Consider the following 17,322-nt stretch of genomic DNA (forward strand, 5'->3'; position numbering starts at 1 on the left):
ATTTATCTTGAGTTTTTTTAACTTTAGTTGCTTCTGTGGCTAATTATTAAATATTCATTTAATAATATTCAATTATCACGCTATATTATATTATAAATTAATTAATTTTGTGTATGATTAACGTAAAAATTCAAAATTTTAACTAAGCACGTATATCTTGGGTACAAAACGGTAATTGTAAAGTGTTCAGTCGCTGAATTTAGTGTAACAAGATCATTATTTAGCGACTGCCGGGAAAAGTTATTCTTTTTGAGCTAAAGACTTGCAATAAAGAAGTTTAGAATGCAATAAATTAAAGAAGTCCATTGATTTGAATACCTAACTTGATTTCCACAGTTTTTAATGAATAAGACTTTTCTTATATCATCTTTTCTTTAAAGATCATCTCTTAAATTTTCGAAAAACTTCAAACAATGGATAGAAGTCGTACAACTCTCTTACCATTAAAGGGACAACGAGGCTTTCTATTTCAGAGATGGAATCCTATTCAGATAACGATACTTATCAGAAGTTGCTTACATACATGAAAATGAGTCTTGTGCGAATGCTCCAACGACATTTGGTTGAATTTAGTAAAAACAAATTATTGTAACAAGCCAACGGTCCTGTATACGCACTAGGAATTGAAAGGATTTGATTTGATAGTGAAATCGAGAACTGAGGATTTATAGTAATTGAAAGGAATAAATTCAAAAGTGCAATTAAATAACTTTTTTTTACAACCAGCCCCATTTATTCTGGCAACATCTCTCTAAAAAATAATATAAATTACAACACCTCAATTTGACAAAGAAAACAAAAAACAAAAATATCAACAGGTAGCGCATACAAAAGAAAAAAAAAAAAATATATATATTTACATTTTACAAAATAATATAATCTATAATTATTAATTTATTTAAGATTTAAATTTATTTATTATGCAATCATTAATCAGATTTTTGTTTTACTTATACATAAACTGCAGACAATGATTTCTGTTTTAAAATTAATAATTAATCAACAAATTAATCACATATTTTATTTATTTATTTAAAATAATTTCAATTGAAAATTGTCTTCTTTTTTTTTGCTTTGATTTAAATTTTAAAATAAAAGAACAAATCATTAAAAACAAAAAAGAAAATAATGTCATATTTTTGTTTTTGTTTAAAGTATTTTTATTTTTAGGCCTGTCTTTATTTGTTTTCAAATAAATTTTTGAAAAAAAGACACATAAACTTAATGTTTTAATTTAATTTTTAAACTTAAACTCAATTTTCGTAGTATAATTTTTTTTTTGTTGTCTCTAATAATACACATACATTTTACATAAATAACCATAGAGTTGCGAAATTTCTTTTGTATATGTGTGAATGTGCAAAAATTAAAAAATAATTACAAAAATTAAAAAATATGATTTTTCTATACACATATATGATAAAAAATTAGTATACACTTTAACAAAAAAATTAATTTTGGCTCTATTTTTGTATTTACTTTTCTTTTTTTTTTTTTTGTATTTTAATTTATTTTATGGTGATAACGTGTTATTTTGTGTAGAGTGAAATAAGTTATGTGATCATGTGTGTTTGTGTGTGTATGTGTATGTTTGTAAATATATATATTTTGGATGTATATATTTTAAATATGTTTAATGTGTATTAACAGACCTAATACATTATTTTTAATTAATTTCTACACACATATACTTGGGTGCAAGAAAATGAAACAGCTTGGTTATACATAATAAAATCTTTTTTTTCGTGAGAGGCTAGAACTCTAAATTGAATAGAGGATAGGCAAAGAAAACGGAAGGAGGCAGAAAAAGAGAAGAGGAAGAAGAAGAAGAAGTGGATAAAATATTATAAAGATATCTTGCCTAACTCAGTGGTCTCACTAGATAGTACGTGTTAGCAAGTTTGTACAACATTTTAAAAAGATGTAGGTGTCTAGATTGGAAAGAATAATCCTAAATCATGAAATCCGATGTGGGAGAGATACGGAAAAAGCTGAACAACACGATCTCTGACAAAGATAGAAGAAAAAGAGATGTATGTTTACAAGATTTGTGGTGGAAGAAATCGCCGATTTTTAACAAAGAAAGAAATGAGGGACGAACCTAGGAATATTTATCGATCAGAAAAGGAGTATGGAGACATTTCCAGGTGTTTAAAGAGAAAAAGTGGCTGAATAACAGTTATACATACATGAACTAAATAATTATTAGTTTTCATTACAGATGTAACAGGGAGATAGTAAGCAAAAACGGTTGCTATGGAAACCATGGGCCTGATTAAAAAAAGAAGTAGAGTTTCCTTCTACCAGTTCTACAAATGGTACAGGGCAGTGATGGCGAACCTATAACAGGCGCAAGCTTTTTCACTGACCCACAATTGCTAGGCAACCATTTGTTTGTTTACGCGGGTTCATTTAGATTTTCTAATTGTTGAGGATAATTTATATTCTATCTGTATTTTTTTTTTTCAATCACGCATTGACACAAAAGCAATTTAAATTGCTATCTATAACCTTTAGTTTGATCATTACCTGTTCTAAAACGCAAATGACGACAAATGCTTTTGTAGTATTTGAAATAAAGCAAAAGTGTTTACAAAATATCAAATAAAATGTATAATTTTACTTCATATTTTGTTTATTAAAAAAAAAATCGACAACCACATATTTAGATTTATCTTCAGATAAAACACACTTTTTGTAAGGTTATGTTCAGGCTGTTTGCAAAAAAAAGAGACTTCCATAGCACTTGTTTCGTCCCCGTTTTACCCAGTTAAGCCAACTGAACTTTTAAAGATGTTTAGTTTTGAATATATTCAGTTTAAAATTTTTAAACTTAACTCTTGTGCAAATGGGCATTAGTGACCCAAGAGCTAGTTACTAAAAAAAAAAAAAAAAAATGAACAAAATTTGACCCACGTTTCAAAAAGGTTGGCCATCCCTGGTATAGGGAAACAGTAAGCCACTTTTGGCTAGAGGAGCCCCCTAGTTAGAGGAGTAATAAATATCACCCTTACCAGTCAATCAAACGGAGAATAACGTGCAGTTCTTTTAGACAGAGAGAGAGAGGGCTAAAAACACTTAATCATAGAACTGCTGCTTACTAATTAAATTATCCATCCCTAAAGTCTTCACGTGCTTCATGGATCTTTTACAGAAAAGACTGAAAGAAACTGGTTTGAACTCATGAAATAGTAGGAGAAATCATTCAATTAGAGTCCTGGATTCCTTAAAAACCAAAAGGATGAAGGGAACTAGAAACTTTTTCGATCATTGCTCAAATGATGGTGCGCAAAATGATAACATCACAAGTAATGAGGATGATTTTTATTTTGCTTTTTTGCACCCAAGCGTATTTAAAAGTGAACATTCAGTGATTTTTATTTATATTGCCTTAATAAAGTAAATAAAAAAATAAAAATAAATAATCTTAAATTTTTACAATAAAAATAATTAAAAAAATTTATATGAATTATTCTAAAAAATTACAAAGAAAAATAACAATAAATAAAATCTCTATATTGTAATATGTATAATAAAGATAAAAAATAAAAATAAAATGTATTGTTCAAAGCAGAAAGAACAATTGTAACTTTATTTTGTCTTTGTAATCTTTTTCTTTTTTTAAAATCTACAATTAACGCTACAAGTATAGAAGACGGTTCCTGCTAATTTGCATATAAATTTCATTTTCTTTTAAATTATGTTTAGGATTCCGTCGAGGCAGTGGAAATCTTATATTAAAATACTAAACTTTTTTTTGTTCTTTTTCTTGCAATTATGTAAAGTATACATTTAATTTTCTTGTAGAAAAATCTAAGTACAATTTAAGTAATAACAAAGGCAATCACTTTAATTTATTCATGTTTGCGTTTAAATATTTTTATAAACTTTTTTCTTTTTTTTTTCATTTATTTAAAATTAAGAAAATTCCGTATTTTTAAGATAACTAGGAAATACATTTTTAAAGGCACTAGAATTTTTCTTCTTTTTTTTATACCAATAAGGGTCAACAAAAACTTAAAAAAAATTATATAAAAAGAAGCTTTTGAGGTTTTTTAATTTATTTTTCCCCATTCTGAAAATGATAATTTGATGGCCTTTCAAATACAGCTAAACATTCCTTCAAAATCAGGGAATTATAGTGATAATGGTTGACTAAATGCGTTTTCTTTTAACGATTTGAAACAGGTTAAAAAGAGCCAAATTTGAGATTTTATAAGCAGATGTCAAGAACCTTTTTACAGAGACAAGATTGTGTAGTACTAAAAACCAGATTATTATTTTTTTTTTAACTTCCTTAATTTTTTCCCCTAATTCTTGTGTTACTGGTAGAGCAAATGGCTAGAACTTAGAAGGAGAATAAATATGTCCATGAACAGACAAGACAGAAGACCAATGATGTAAAAACATTGTAAACTTTGTAAATTAGCCCTCTGATGATGGACCTAGTCCCTAGGGGTCGAAAGCTACGGCATAATAAAGTTTATCAATGACTGAAAAACTGGCATTAATTTTTCATCCTATATGAATAAATAAATAATAGAGCGCAAGTTTCTTGTTACCAGAATACAATGGACCAAATTCCTTGGGTTTCTAAAACGATTAAGCATTTTTTGGAGCAAAAAAAAAAAAAAAATTGAGTTCAGTGGCTCTAATTGTGGGCAAATTCCCAGGCAAGGTTGTCTTCGAGACAAGCCTGTGGGTTGGCTATTATTACGAGAATGGTAATGGCTGAATTCAGTTGAAGACAACTGCTCTCTGTATCTTTCCTGATCTCCTGTCCATGTATTTACGTATTCTGGACGTTAAGCAAGACCACCTACATCGATTATTTGAACTGTACTGTTTTTGTTCTTAATAAACATAGAAATAAAAGTGGAAGCAGGGGCGGCTTAACCTATAGTGCAGGGTGTGCAATGCACACGGGCGCCGCCGTCTCAGGGGGCGCCCGTGGCGCCCCCTGAGACAGCTAAGTGCATCGTCTTGGACCATCATGGTACAACAATGATATGACAGAAGCGGCCAGCCAGCGCGATGGCGGCAGTTATCAAACGCGAGCGCCCTATGGGCGGCTTCTTTTTCGAACATTTTGTTTCAACTCCAAATAAACCTTATTTCACGTATTTAAAGTTTAGAAGTTTAATATGAAAAAACTTTCTTGTTACGACGGCAAAGTTAATAGTTATAGCCGCGGGTGGGGTGGGGGTGGGGTCAGGCCTAGGGGGCGCCAGGGTTTCATTGCACACGGGCGCTACACGAGCTAGAGCCGCCCCTGAGTGGAAGTTTTACTATCTTTTTAGTAGTTAGTCCAAGTTTGGATAACGAAAGAGCAAATAGTCTAGCCACTTCTTCAAATAGTTTGGTAGTCTCTGAGGGTATCCCAACCTAACAATCAATACACATAGAGTTTAAACAAACATACAGAATTTGCTAGATAACATAATTTTTTTAAAAAAAAAAAAAATAATTAGAACAATTTCTTTTAGCATTAATTTGGCCTGTTTCTAGTAACTTCTCCCCCCCCCAAAAAAAAATCGTTGAGACTGCTCTGAGTCGCGGATGTTTTACTTATTACCTCTGAATATGGCTATTTCCTGGGCGAGATCAAAGATACTTTCAAGCTTCTGGCTGTTTACAGATGGACGACCAACAAATGTTAATTTTTTTCTCTCAATTTGGATTATTTTAAATTCTAGTTAAAAAAAACCTTTAAAAATTGTATTACGTAGTAATCTTATTTAAATTAAATTGTCCACAAAAAATATGTACGTATATAAAATAAATAAAATTTTAATTTTAAATCAAGAAGTGCTTTTTATTTTTTATTTTTAAAGCAGTATGACCAAAAAAAAATATTTATAATTTGTACAGTGAACATACAGACAATTATTAAGTCAAAAAGTAGTTTTTTTTTTATGTTTTCTTAGGAAAATTCAATTGATCCTTCAATTTATTTTTTGACAGAAACAAAATTAAAAAAAATACTTGGTGTAAGTATTTATTTTTGTCATGCTTCAACTGAAAAATCAATAAAAGATGAAATATCATGATAATCAATTAAATCTGGTACAAAATATTTTTTTTAAAAAAATTATATATTATATATTTATATTAAATTAGATATTTAAAATATAATTTCTGAAGAAAAGAAACAAAAAAAAGGAACAAATTTTAAAATTTTTTCACACGCTAAATATCATCTGCATTCTAACATTGTCTAAAAAGAGACGAATTTATAATATAATATTTTTTTTCCATTTTATATATTGATTGTGAGTTTTGTACTATATGATTGCAATAGTTATGGAACTAGAAAAAGTAGTTAGTAAAATTTAAAAAATTATTAACTATTATTTTTAAACAATTTATTATCTTTAAATTTTTAAAGATTGAAAGTTTAAAAAATTTAATGAAAATAATAAGAATTAAATTTACTTCTTCTTTTTTTTTTTTTTTTTTTTTATAAAAGTAATTTTTGAATCGGTTTATAAAATACAATTATTTAATTTAATAAATATCTATACATAGATTGCTTTATTTACTTATTTTTTGATCTTTTTGAATGATTTTTTTTTTTTTTATAAAAAAAAAGAAATAGTAAAAAACACTGAGAAAAATATATAATAGAACTTCAATTTTCCAAGTTTTCAAGAGGAGGAAAGAAAACAGTTATGAGATTTGATTGAGAAAAGACAGTACACAGATTTAATTTTATTTATTTTTCCTTCAATTATCAAATTCTTTTGCTTATTAAAAGAGAAAAAGATGTTTGTTTTCTTTAATGAATATTAAAAAACATTTCAATTTAATAAATTTTATAGAAAAATTCCTTTTCTTTTTAAATTAAAAGGCTCTAAGAACATTTAATTCAGATTTTAGTAATTCATTTTTATTAGCAAGTTGACTGTCTAGAAATATATATTTTAAATTTTGAAAGTCTTTCAGTATGGCTGAAAGTTGCAATTTTTCACAGTTAGTGTGGGACTTTTCAAGGTTCTGAGGGGTTCAGTGGAAGAAGTGCTATATCAGCAACTGGTAAGAAAGGATCTAAGAACATTTAATTACTAACAAAGTAGTGTTTCAAAACATGATCTGCATGAACTTTTATTTTTCTCACGGAAAGCTATGGAAGATACGTCACCAAATTGGACTCGTCGCAGAAGTAGATCTTAGGGAGGAGCTCCTTTCACAGTGGAAGAAGAACCCCTCTCTCTCTCTCTCTCTCTCAGGGGAGATATGAGAGAGGCAGCAATTAAGTGTCCCATTTCTTCCTGAAGTCATCCTAAATTGTTTTTGTAGTTATCCAGGAGTGGTTCAAACTCTAATTATCGGTTCCTCCCCGCACTTTTTTTGGGGGGGGGCGGCTTCAATGATATTAATTATTAGTATGGAATATTCCCCCTACTTAGTAGAATTAAGACTCTTTTTTATAATATGGTAGAGTATTGTTCAGAATATTTCAGAGAAAGGATTTTGGAGGAAAGAGGAGAGTTTGTTTCAGGAAGAAACACTACTAGCTAGAACTAATACCCCCAGAGAGCCTAGGCAAATTATTTGATCACCAATACTGGTTTAAAGGGTAACTATTCTTCCCTAGCAATAGTGAGGAGTACACGATTGGTTTTTTTTTTTGTCTGTTTGGGTACCCCATCACTGGTGATCCCGCTTTTCCTAGGGAGAGCATTGTTAAGTAATCTCCTAAACAATATAAAAAAAAAAAAAAAAAAACAGTAGCTCATCAATATTCTCTACTCCATAATAAGAACAGTTCCCTACTGCGCTGTCAATCGTTTCGATATTAACCATACTGCAAATAATGTATAAGAAAGAAGACTTAACAATTGTTTAGTAGGACAGTCAAAATGTTACAAAAAATGTTTATATAAAAAACATGTTTAATGGAAAAAACATCTAGAAGAAATTAAAAAAGTTGCGAAAAATAGAGAAACATTTATTATAGAATTTTTGTATTTTTTTTGTTAATATAGTTTGTTAATATGTTTAATTAAAATTAATAAACGACTAAAAAAGTAATTAATTGTTATAAAGTTTTTTTTGTATATTTCTCTCTATTAAAATGTAAACAGTGAAAATTTAAAAAATAGGCAAAAAGTTGATAAAGATTTTTTCCTTTTTTTTTATATAATTACATTTAGTGTGAAATTATATTGTGCAAATAGACTTTAGTTAAATATAACTTATCAAAAACTTTAATTTTTTTTTTTTTCTTCATAAATTTATTTTTTTTTACTTTTTTGGCACATTTACTGAGTAATTTAACAACTATATTTATTACGAACGCTTCTAGAATCATTTTATTCAATAAATTTGTCGAGTTTAATAAACTATTCGTGTTAATAATAATAATAAAAAAATTGTGGCGTACTTTTAACGTTAAAAAATAAAAAGTCTAATTAAAAAACTAATAAATTAAAATTCACAAATATTTATAACATTTTTTAATTGCCAAAAAACATTTAATTGCAAACTACCAAAAAACAAAGTGCAATTGTGAATTATATTCTTTTTTTTTTTTTTAATATAATATTTTCCATCATTAATTTACAAAAAGTAAATTTTTGGTTTTTTTTTGTAATGAATATTGGTGTAAATTTGTGAGTTATTGTGTGAATTTTTTAACATTAATTAATTTATACTTTTTTAATTTTATTTCTTCATTTATTTGTTCAATTAATACTGACCAATTAATTTATTATTTTTTGCACATTTCTATCTAATACACACAGATACATATATCTAACAGTTTCTTCTTTATTTTTTATTTTTTTACTTTTACCTTATTTTTTTTTGCTTTTTTGTTTTACAAAATAAATAGATATTTAACAATAAAATAAGGTAATGGAAAACGTACGCCACATTCTACAGTTTTTGTATCAATCAGGTTTGTTTGTTCTTTTAAAATGGTTTCGTGCCAATATTCTAAAAAAAAAAAAATTATTATTATTATTATTATTCAATAATAATCTTTTATTTTTTTAATACGCTGGTTTAGCCCTCGTATCAAATAACAACGTGGTACTTAAAACAAAACAAAAAATGTGATACAAAAAATCTAAGCCTTAAAATAAAACTGGGTTTTACAAAAATCTAGAAGAGAATATTTCATAATAAAGAGAAGATGCAACAAGGTATCTTATATTTTTTGATACCTTTAGACAACCAAATTCATCATTCTAAAAAGTGCTTCCTCAATGGACCTGGGAAATTAACTACAGAATAGGTAGTCCTTCAATTCTGTGATTATTACTAAATGAATGTTGTCTGTGACGAGAGAACACTGTCCCGGAGGCCGGGGCAGTGCACTGCAAAAAAAAGCTCCGGGCGCCAATAACCTTAGATGTTGACGCGCCTCAAATTAAAAAAAAAAATTACTAAATGAATTAAGAACAACTAAAAATTTCGTATGACCCATCAATCTTTAATCGTTATTAAAATCGAGCTGATTTTAGTCGCTCGATTTTCGGCTAGGGACAAAAAGTGAGGAGGTGAAATGACATGTTTGTGCAGGTTTACAGTTTATAACAGTTACTCTAGTAATAGTGGTCCGAAATTAGAAAAGAAATTAAACAATAAAGGTTAACAATTTCACACGTTTTTTTTAAAAAATAAAATCGCGTTATACTTTTATACCACGTTCCAATCAATACAAAGGCACAACCCACTTTCAAAATATATTTTCCATTTTGAAATACTCTAAAATTTATAAAAGACACTTTTGAGTAGTATGAAATGTTTCTTTTTTTCAACTTAAATTTTATTAATTTCATTTAAATACAGGAATAATGTAAAATAACTTTAAAATATACATAAATAACAAATGAATATAAAAATAAAATTACCAGTTCTTATTTGCCTTTAAACTTTTAAGAAATAATAATAATAAAAACCCATCTTCAAAGAAAATACAACTTTTTTTTAAAGGTATTTTTCAGTTTTTACTTCCACTTTTTCAGGCAGTTTCATTTGATTGATTTTATTTTGAAATTATGATTGAGCCTAATTTTTTTCTTTCTTTTAGTAATTAATTCATTATTTTTCTTTAAATTAATAAACTTTTTAAGTACAATTTAGCCATCACAAACTATTTTCTTTTTTTAATTTACTTATTGATTGTACATTTTTGCCATTACGTCTAGGTAAGGAGTAATCTTATTGTTTTGTATTTTCACTCTTCTCAAAATTTTGACACTTATTCCTGTCATAAATACTGTTATAAAACAAAAAACTAATTACAGATTGAATAAGAACGGTTTAATCTAGTGATTTGGGGAAAAAAAAAATTGTACCTCACGTGAAAAGAAGATATTAAACCGCAAAAGGCTTTTACTAGCCATTCTGTGAAAGGCTGGTGGTTGGTAAATAAAAGTTTCAGTTTAAATTGGTTAAGTATCATCTCGTATTTATGACAGGGTTAAGTGTAAACTTATTTAATAATTACAATTTTGTTTAAATGATAATAATTTAAACTAAAAATGAAATAAATTATTATTTTTGTTTTGTAAATTTTTTGTGATAAACACGTCACTTAGTTTCATCACTTACTATTCACGACAAGTGAGAGAAATTTTTACGATTCTTTTTTTTTGGAAAATAAACAGAAAAAACTATAAAAGTTATATCACACTTGAAGAAAGAAAATTATAATGGAATGTAAAATTTCAACTAAAAATAATACATAAAATAAAGCTAATTGTCTTTGTTTCTTTTTTTAACGATGTTTCTCCATTTCTTTAATATTATTTTTGTTTTAATATATATATTAAAAAATAAATAGGCCATCTATACTATTTATGATTTTTTTTTTTGTATGCACTTATTTTTCTTTTTGGCCAATAATGTGAAAGCACGCAGGTTTTTTTAAACATAACACTTATTAAAGAAAAAGTAGACAATTTTAAAACAGAACCACTAGTTGAAGTAGTTTTTTTTAAAAAAAGTAGAAAATAAGATAACCATTGAAGTAAACAATAGACAATTTTAACAAAAAAACAATGAAGTTTGTAGTAATTTGAAAGATTTAACAGAGAACGAAGAGATCTTAAATTACCCAATAAAAATAATAATAAATACAGTTTAACTCCAATGAAATTGGAAATAGAAAAGAAACTACACGTTCATTGCTTAAAAATTTTGGAAAATTATGGTTTTTTTTTTAAAAAAAAAAAAAGATACCTTTTCAATCATAGATCGCTTACGCCCTAATCCTAGAACTTTATTTTCCTGCAGCTGCGAACATTTCATCCCTTTACAATTTTCATTCTTCAAAACACAATTTTTGATTTTTTTTTTTTTTTTTACCCGTAGGATGAAGGTTAAAGACACATATCCGATTACTTCTTAACACGACTCTCTCCTTTAGATTACGCGAGGTTTTATTATTATTTTTTTTTTTTGTATCCCACACTGAAAACAAGAGCAAAGAAGGTTATAGCTGAGAGAGAACCTGACCCTTTAACATTATTAGGGACGAAACAGTGCTACCACATACACAGCACACGATTATCGACAGAACCAAAATTAATAGGTTAGGCTGCCATGAATCCTAAGAAGATACGATGGATGGGGGCAACACTGTCTGCTCTACGATATTAAAGTCAAAGTACTCAAATCGATTAACACGATCAATTTATACAGATTTATCGATTCCAATCGTATTTTTCAATTACTAATATGTATTACTAGGTTACCTGTAAATTTGTTTAAAATAAGTTACATTTATCTTAAAAAGGATCTTATTTTTTGCTTTTTATCTACATTGAAATGTTTTGAAAAGTGTAGTTTCTTTTCTAACTGTATTTCTTTCTTTTTTAGAAAGTATCATTATTTCTCTTTTATTTTAATTTTTTTTTTTTTTTTTGTCATTCACAACCTAAACTGTGAGCAGCACACGATCAAAATCAGACACTGTGCACAAAAAACACTAAAGATAAGACAAATTTATATAAATATTTATTTTATCATTTTTTTTTAATTAAAATTTGAGACTTTCATGATGTATTAAACAAATTTCACCTTTTGTGTTTTTGTTAAAAGGGAAGAGTTATTTTTAATTATTGATTGCTTTTTTTTTTAATTTTTTTCCAAATTGAGAATATATATATATTTTTTAATTTTGTCGTTGTTTAATTTCTTTAAGTGGAAATACAATGTGGAAGTTACAAGAAAAAAGTTTTTCCTAATTGTACAGATTTCTTTTGTGCAGTATTCATTTTTTTTTTTTTTTTAAATAAGGCATTTTTATTTGATTAATTAACGGGTTATAAAATTCAATTACTAATTCTAAAAGTGGACTAACCTCTCTAAATTCGTATATTTTTTTTTTTTTTTGAAAAATCGAAAAAATGAAAACAGAAAATTTAAATAAATAAGAAAAACTTTTTTAAAAGATGATTGTCGTCAAACGATTTGAGAGAAAAATTGCCAATTTTTTTTTGTCTTGTTCTTGTATTTGTAAAGTACAAGAACAAATCTAGAAAAAAAAAAAAAAAACAAATCTTAATTTTGTATTAAACAAATTAGAGAAGAATCTAAGGCAACTTCAAGTTTGGGCTTACAAAGAGAAAAATAGGAACCTGTATAGCAGATCACAGTTATTATTATTTATTTATTTTTTTCTTTCTAATTTTAAAAGCTCTGAAAATGATTTTTCAAAATATATTTTTTTAAAAAATTATAAAGGAAAAGTTTATTGAAAACAATTGGTACATATTTTTCGTTTCTGTGTGCCTCCATTTCAATATCTTTTTTTAGTAAAAGTTTAAGAAGCAGGGAGATGAAACAATGCATATGTAAACAAAGGTAAGTATTTAGATCGATTTATTTCAGTAATCGAAAACGCAAAGTCAGAATGGACTATAAAGCTTCTTTTTTGCTAGGGTGGAGAGGAGAGTTCCTAATAAAGAGGCACAAGGTGTAATCACCTTAATTTTGTAAATGGTAAAAATTTAATTTACAAAAAAATGTAATCCATCACTTTTTTTTTAAAAAAATACTATCCAGTCGGAAACCACAACCATTCAGTAGGGCACTTTATTTTTATTAAATTCACAGATTTATTGAATATGTGTTAAAGAAATTCCAAATTAACAACGATTGGAACAAAAATTTAGGATGATCGGAAAAAGCAAAATAGTAGATCTGCGCATGCTCAGTTTCATCACAGTCACCAGAAGAGTTCGTACGTGTTGTTTTAGAACTCACTGTAAAAATTTATACTAAATTACGTATATTTCAATAGATTTTTGTTTGAAAGTCTCAAATTCTAAAAAAAAATAATATATATATAGCTTTTCACTTATCCCTATTTAAATAACAATCACTAAAAACAGAGGAAAAGAGAAAATAAAAACAATTACAACATCTAAACAGAAGGAAAGTGAACAATGTACGAAAATAGTAATAAATGGCAACCATTTTCCTATTATTGTTGTAATCTGAAAGATCGTATCAGAACTCATGGAGATAAAAACGAAAGAAACAAAACAAAAAATGAACACATTTCGTGATAATTCTTTACACTTAATTTGTATTATAAGTACAAAGGAAAAAATTAACCTTAAAAACAAATTAAAGGAAAAACAAGATATTATCAGGTTGAGCCTACCTAAAATAAGTATCCATCGATGGAAGAGTATTAACAAAATATTGGTTATTTCAAGCAATTAAATTTGTTTTTGCAATCTTCAAATGATAATTAATAATACAAAAACAATCATGAACGGTGTGTTTACAGTATCTATTGCAATGATTTTGTATATGGCTGTTGATAAATGATCAAATTTAAAAAGTTATTTTTATGAATATTGTATAGTTTTCGTGACCGCAAATTGTTAAACTTAGGATAGAAGATTTTTGCGAGGAATCGGTCAAATAAATCAACTCGTCTTTTTGCCAACGTTTCGACAAATATATTGTCCTCTTCAGGGCCTGGTTATTACAAATACAAAACAATTTACACAGTCAGTAACATAGAAAAAAAACAGTAAAAAATCAGTAATACAAAAATAAACAGTAAAATACACTAAATTCTTTATTCTGCGTGGCCGCAGAGCCACGTAAATTTCAATAATTATAAAGAATTTAGTGTATTTTACTGTTTATTTTTGTATTACTGATTTTTACTGTTGTATTACTGACTCTGTAAATTGTCTTGTATTTGTAATATCCAGGCCCTGAAGAGGACAATATATTTGTCGAAACGTTGGCAAAAAGACGAGTTATTTTATTTGACCGATTCCTCGCAAAAATCTTCCATCCTAAGTTATTTTTTATGTTTTTTAGCCTAGATTATATATCAGCTAAGGTCATCATGTGGCATGAGGTTTGAAATGATTTAGAATAGTCGCCTCTGTAGTATAGATTTGTTAGAAACCATTCCATAACTGAGTTTCATGAAGAAGTAGCAGAGATCTGTAATCAGAGGTAAGTTTCTAGTCTAGGATATGTGTTTCCTAGATTTTTTGGACTGATGTGGAAACTCTAATGGGTACACAGCCAGGGCATGCACTCGAACCTAGAACCTAATGGCAAAGATTGGCCAGCTTTCCTTAGAGAATGCTTTCCACTTCTATCTATTTACTGACGTAATTAAACTGACGTCGCATATAAGTCCCTCCACCACCCCTACAGCCCTCTTAAGATCAAATCTAACAAAACGGCACACATGCAAGCTTTGTGAGGGGGACCAGAAACTGGAACCCCGAACTAGGCTGGATTGTTCATGTCTGGGACTTACACCTACTACTAGAAAGGCGCAGTAAACATGCATTGGTTCTAGCCATCCTAGTGAAGATAAGGAGGATATTGTAACGAAGTTGACCTGGGCATAGAAGAAAGGCCTAGATTGTTCTAGGGGTTGAGCGATCAAAGTCAGTAACAGGCCGCCACTGCATAAACAAAAGGGCGGTATCTACCTGTGGCAGAGAAGAAAGGCCTAGATTGTTCTAGGGGTTAAGCGACCAAAGTCGGTATCAGGCCACCACTGTGTAGACAAAAGAGCCGGTCTCTACCTGAACTAGAAAGGAAAGGGCTAGATTGTTCAAGGAGTTAGTGACCTGTGTAAAAGCCAGCTAAGAGAAAGGCCTCAGTTGGGGTGGTGGCATATGTGTTTTCCCAGCCAGTGATTGACAGGTAGGAGCGAGACAGAGAGTAGGAGGAGGGCGGCTCCAGCTGAGGTGGTGGCAGTATGTTTTCTCCAGCCAATGAACATCAGGAGGGCGTGGAAACTTATGCTCAGAAAGTTGGAGGGAGGCACGCAGTTAAAAGGAGGCAGTCACAGCTGGAGAAGTCAGTTTTTAAGGAGTTCTTAGTGAGTTGTTAATCAGTTTTAATCAGTTAGTTTTGAGTTAGTCTTGGAGAGACGTTAGTTTGGAGAGACACTTTGGAAGTGACAGTTTGAGAGAGTCAGTGTTGCGGAGTGCTTCAGAGATAGCTAGTCAGGCGGTTAGTCAGTTAGTGAGTAGAGCTTTGTTTGTGTAGCAGAGACTAGTGCAATTCGATGCAGTGCGGACCAGTGGTCAGTCGGGGAACAGTTTTGTAGGAACGTAGTGAGTAAGTAACAGTAAACTGTTGTGACTGTTGTAAATGGTGACTGTAATGAATAGCGTTAGTTGCTAGTAAATGTTAATGTGAGTAAAGGTAATGTGTTAATAAATCAGGTTATTACTTACAAATTTAGCGAGTTTTATTATTTTAACTAATGGCAGGCATTAGTTGTGTAAGTAAAGTTCTTTCTTAGTAAAAGGACAAGAAAAAACTTTACAATATGCTAGTTTCAGATGTTTTACCTCTAGAGCACGATCGTTCTTTTTGTCTGAAACAGGAATCAGTATCAAGACAACAGCAGTTAAAAGCGTTCTCCTTTCCGACATGTTTCTGGTCTTAAGCTACCCAAAGTAAGAGAGAGAGAGATTTTTTTAATGACTCAACCCAATAATTTGTAAAACAGAAAACTGAAAACAGTCATGTCTTTTGCCTGATATGGATCGAAATTGGTCAAATAGTTTTTTAATTTACTTATTTCTAACTTAAAAAATAAAATAAAAATTACAATTTAATTTTCTATAATAATTAATTTAAAGTATAAAATGTATTATATATATATTTTTAATATATATATAAAATAACAACAACAAAAATTATATAACATGATAGAATCGTATTTTTTTTCTTTAATATAAAAAAATAAAAAAAAAGAAAATAATAAAAAAAACTCTTGGAGATTATTACAAATATATACACGTAAGAAGAAACACTCTTTTTAAGAATAATTTCAAATTTAAGAGTTTAAAAAATGTTTGATAACCCTCAAAATTGTCCCAATTTTAAATTGTTTTATTATCATTGTTTATTACTTTATAAATTTTATTTTTGTCCAATCTGTATTTGTTTTATTTTAAGTTATAATTATTATTATACACTTTTTTTTTGTGTAATACGATTTGGAATCGTTTTTTATCCTTTTAAATATACATGATTATTTTTTTTTTTAATTTAATTTAATTATTTATTTTCTTTATTGTTTCGTAATAATAATTAATAATAAAAAGTAGTGATATGTATGCAAGGAAGGTGTACTTGGAAAACTTTTAATTTTTTTTTAGAATCTTTTGTCCATATTTTCTAAATTTTTTTTTTTTAAGTACACCAAGAACAGTCGATATATATTACTTTTTTTTTTTTTCTTTTTAAAGACTTCACACTCTTGAGCAAGAATTTAGAGAAGGGGAAAGAGGGCAGAGAGTTACAAAGATATCCAGCACGCCATATCTGCAACAGAGAAGGAAATAACATAAAATTATTTCAAGCATTTCTTTAAATAATTTTAAATTTCTAATTTACGCACAGTTTTAAATTTTAAGATTTCAGAATTTGATGAAGATATGAAAGCTAGAACTTTGATAATAAGAGAAGATCGAGTCAGTGGTTAATGGCCAGTAGTGTAAAGTAATCTCCCACTTCTTCAATATATTGTAACGAAGTGACCTTGGCGCCGACTCTTGGGAAGGGATGGAGCCTATGGTCCGTGGAGAGGGGGCTAACAAAACGAACGTTTTGTGGTGGAACGTTCTAGACTTCGGTCAATAAACTCCCAGAACAATCTAGGCCTTTCTGTCTGGCACAGGTAAAGTCTGTAATTTCTAGGCCTTTTTGTCTGGCCCAGGTCAAGTCCTGTACTTTCTAGGCCTTTCTGTCTGGCCCAGGTCAAGTCCTGTACATTTTTGTAGTCGGTTAGTCAGTTAGTGAGTGAGTAGATAGTTAGTAATTGAGTTGAGTTGAGTTTTGCTAGTGCAGTCGGAGTCT

The 17,322-nt window shown here is 28.7% G+C and overlaps 1 protein-coding gene across 1 annotated transcript in view; it reads right to left on the bottom strand.

Moving 5' to 3' along the window:
* Positions 1 to 7,996: 7,996 nt before the first annotated feature.
* Eip78C (Ecdysone-induced protein 78C) overlaps positions 7,997 to 17,322 on the bottom strand; it is a 310,196-nt gene continuing 300,870 nt past the window's right edge. Inside the window, exons 10-11 of the mRNA XM_074120117.1 lie at positions 11,194 to 16,788; positions 7,997 to 8,940 (exon numbers count right to left, since the gene is read on the bottom strand). The gene's annotated coding sequence lies outside the window, so the exon portion shown is untranslated. The remainder of the gene's footprint in view (positions 8,941 to 11,193; positions 16,789 to 17,322) is intronic.

The sequence above is a fragment of the Rhodnius prolixus genome, unplaced genomic scaffold (assembly GCF_049639745.1).
Source record: "Rhodnius prolixus isolate KJV_2025 unplaced genomic scaffold, Rpr scaffold_2, whole genome shotgun sequence".
Taxonomy (NCBI): Eukaryota; Metazoa; Arthropoda; class Insecta; order Hemiptera; family Reduviidae; genus Rhodnius; species Rhodnius prolixus.